At 36.5% G+C, this 3866-nt stretch overlaps 1 non-coding gene across 1 annotated transcript; it reads right to left on the bottom strand.

Moving 5' to 3' along the window:
- Positions 1-1405: 1405 nt before the first annotated feature.
- Positions 1406-1569, bottom strand: LOC141567737 (U1 spliceosomal RNA). The gene has a single exon (XR_012490572.1). It is a non-coding gene; the product is annotated as a U1 spliceosomal RNA (small nuclear RNA).
- Positions 1570-3866: the final 2297 nt, after the last annotated feature.

The raw sequence follows: 3866 nt of genomic DNA, 5'->3' as shown, positions 1-3866 counted from the left end.
TCCACTTTACTCCCAATCCTATGAAGTACATACGGGCTGTTTGTTAGTTGTTACAGGTTGTTAACCCTAGAAATTTATTGTAGGGGTTGTTACACACAATGTACTGTACCTGCAGGGTTGACTTTTCCTTTTTGGGTTTGTCTTAGTCTGAGGGGTGTGGAAACGACACTGTCAAGGATATCTGCAGATACTGTCACCCCACTGCCCATGCTCTTCTTTGCTTTCGCTCTTTATGATCTTCTATTTTCTCTTATTCTTCAAAACCTCAGGTTCCAGCCGATACCCTATGCAAACCCAATGAAATCACTGGCAGCTGGGAACTGTGTGCATGTGCGTATGCTTATGTTTATGTGTGTTCTCATTCATTGTTTCATTCTATAGGGTTAAGTCCCTCTATACGGACAGTGCGTGTTGAACACAGAGGCACACTAAATACTAAATAATTTACTTCTAGCTCTTCTAAACACTACCATATTCTCTGGTGACTTGGGCAGCTGTGGTGATTATATTTGTAGACTTCTTTGTCAAAACTGGCAGTGGCTTTTTTGATACCACTAAAAGTGACACTGACATACAGCGTCCTTGGGGTGGTCCCCATGTGATTTTTTTGAGAAAATAAATGTCACAGTACTGTGGAAACAATCATATTTTCTGGCACTTAGAAGCATACCTCACCATGCCAAGGTAAAAATAACTTGGAACAACATATCTAAAATTGATTGAGAATATTGTGAGAAACATAGTGAAGTTGAAATCATACATTTTTAAGTTCTTCTACCTAGTTCTCTCATGCTAACCCCATAGGGTATACCTACCCAATCCATGAGCTGGTCAGGAATGAAAAACTCTCACTCCTTTTCAAGCAGATAATTTTGGATCCACAATTGGTAACTTTTCCAGATGTCAGGCAACACAGATTTTTGGACAACTTTCAGTTAGAGGAAAAGTGGGAACCCACAAGTGGGAAGGGATAATTCAATGCTATTTGACTTGAGATTTTGGAGTATGACTCTCACTTAACTACAAGCCAAGGAAGGCCATATGCTGAAAGAGGCACATATGAGAAATGAAAATACATTTGCATTCCATATACCTGTGGGCAAAAACACTTTATTTAACCATTATTGAGTTTACCTGACCATCATATACATAACTGGAAGGAGAAACTGAACCCTGTTTCTATAATTCAGTACTATTTTTACAAAAGTAACACAAGAATGCCAATCCAGAGGCAGAAATTACACCACGGTATGAAATATACTGAGCCTTTGAAACTGGGTCCTACCCCAAACTCTTGCCATGTTTTCCCACTAACTGCCCTTCTAGCTGCATGGTGCCTGTATACATGCTGGAGAAGGAAAGATGAGTGTGTGGGCATGGTTACAATAAACCTTTTTTTTTCCCTTAGGGGAAAGCACAAACACAGCCTACTGCTACCACAAATTGTTCAGTTGAGTAGCCTATATTTGGGGAAATTGCAGGAGTCAGTACATCCTAAGTGCAACAGATAAGCCTCACCCTAGGAAAACCAGCTGCATGACCATGGTAGCTCCCCAGCCAGGTAAGTATCAATAAACCTTTTTCATTTTCAAGACTTGAAGTTATACCTTTTCCTCTTCTTTGGACAGAAGTCTACTAACCTCACTTTATCCCCAACACTGGCTCATCGTGTTTAATTTTCCAATATCTTTCTAAATGATCTATCTTTTTCCACTTCCTTCTCTTTCAATCTTCCTTTTCCACTCTATATACCAAAATCAGATGACTAGCTTCCCCAAACTTCATCCATCTTCACACTCTCATGCTTAAAAACCAAAGACAGCTCTTGGTTGTCCATCAATCATGTCTAGTCACTTCAAGCTTGGCACTTTATCTTCCAATGGCCATAGTGTTTCTGAACCATGGGAAACCAAAATTTCTGCTGCCCCCACAGGTTCTGATATGCCCCTCATTCCCTCACCCCGTTGTGAATCAGAGTTTTTGTTTATTCTACTAATCAGGAATTTGTAAAACTATAGTTTTCTTGATTTGTATCATGAAAGCAAAAATCATTGATTTTTTAAAAATCTAAAATTGGATATGTATTTTTTTCAACTTTCTCTCCACCAAAGAAGTTATATTCTCTGTTTTTGAAAATAACAAACACAGTTAAGTCCTATACTCCACTCATGCAACATAATCTCAACCTTCCTTAAACGTTATGTTTAGGTATTCTTCCTTCTTTGAACTTCTATGGCACTTACAGGTGACACATGTTTATTTATTTCTTGTGTGTTGCTTTTAATTCTTTAATAAAATGGATAAATTTCTTGACAATAGCAACCATGACGTATTTCTCAATACTTCTCTCTAGCCTAATGCCATTCTGTTCAATAATTAGAAATTCTACCATAAAATGTGTCTGTCTGAATTATGGTTGTTTACCATTTGTGAAAACAAAGCACACTGATAATCCCTGTCGTTATAGAAGGAAAATTATAGTCTCCAGGCTCTGGGCAAATTTTGTACACATGTAAAAAATACTCAGAAAAATAACAATAGGGATAATGAGCCGTATGTTTCTGAGTAGAGTGAGGTTTTCAAGGTAATCACTACCATATACTTAGTGACAAGTCCTCTCAGTGTCTAACAGTTTCTGGGAATCTGTGGATGGTTTACTCATTAATCTGTTGCTTATAATCTATCCCAACTTGTTTTTTTCCTACATTAATTTATCCATTTTTCAGGAAAAAAAAAAAAAGTATGAGAAATACTTTCCACTCATCTTGCCAAACCTGTTAAGAAACATTCCATTTGTTCTTCCAAAGCTAATGTTTACCTTTTCTAATAGACGTGATTTCCATCTGAAGTCTGATATTTTAGAAGTTTTTATTTACCACTTTAGAAGCAATATTTTGCCCACATTACATAGATATTCACCACTATTACTTTCACTGAATGCTTTATCAAATATGATTATGAAATAAATCACTGAAATATACTGACAAGAAATAAATTATTTTCTAACTACCTTAGCATGCACTTGGAGTATGTTGCGTTTTTTATAGATATGTGGAAAATTCTACACAATTGGAAGAATGAGTTTTTTTTAGAAAAATAAGCTTGTTTTCTAAATAAAGTTTAGTAATATATTCAGAAACACTTTCCTATCGTTGATTTTAAAGCACTCAAGGAAGAACAAAGGCCTTCTGGAATTTTATTTACTCAAATGGGTTTTGAAATATATTACTCAATAGTAGCTTTGTTTTTTTGGAAAAAAATAAATATGTTATTTCATTTCTTGATAATTCAAGCACACATTTACTTGTTCTTTCATAGAGCACCAGGCTGAGCTCATACATGTGTAATAAATGATCTTCCAAGATAATGGATGTTTTTAAGCATTTTTCTTGATTTATGTTGTTGGCTCACCAACTATTCCCAGGGAAAATGAGGTGGAATACTTCCAAATATGCCCTTCTCACCTTCCTCCTCACACCTCTCTTTCCTGCCAAAATCTTGTTTTCACAGTTGTATTTTGTTACTCAGAGTTTGCTCACTCTGTGTGGTCCCTCTCTAATAAGGATACATTGAAACACCCTGATGGATTTTCTCCCTTACCATGATTCTCAACTCTTGGGAACTTGGAGGGCCAGTGATTTGCTCTGTCTCCCCTTTCCTTTCTTTCTTCCCCAGATCTGAGCTTATTGGATGGAAATATAACATTAGTGCCTCTTGACTAGGGGATGTAACAGATGTTCCTCCTAGTGCTTTTATCTATATGCATCCACACCTGTAGTCCAACAATTATGGCTGGATTTTTAGATTACTCAGTGAAACAGTTTGTTCTTTTTAATGAATTAATTGGGCATTTAGCTAAAATGGTA

Source organism: Rhinolophus sinicus, linkage group LG11 (genome assembly GCF_036562045.2).
Source record: "Rhinolophus sinicus isolate RSC01 linkage group LG11, ASM3656204v1, whole genome shotgun sequence".
Taxonomy (NCBI): domain Eukaryota; kingdom Metazoa; phylum Chordata; class Mammalia; order Chiroptera; family Rhinolophidae; genus Rhinolophus; species Rhinolophus sinicus.
The sequence above is the reverse complement of the archived record's forward strand: the minus strand, read 5'-3'. Positions and strand labels throughout refer to the sequence as shown.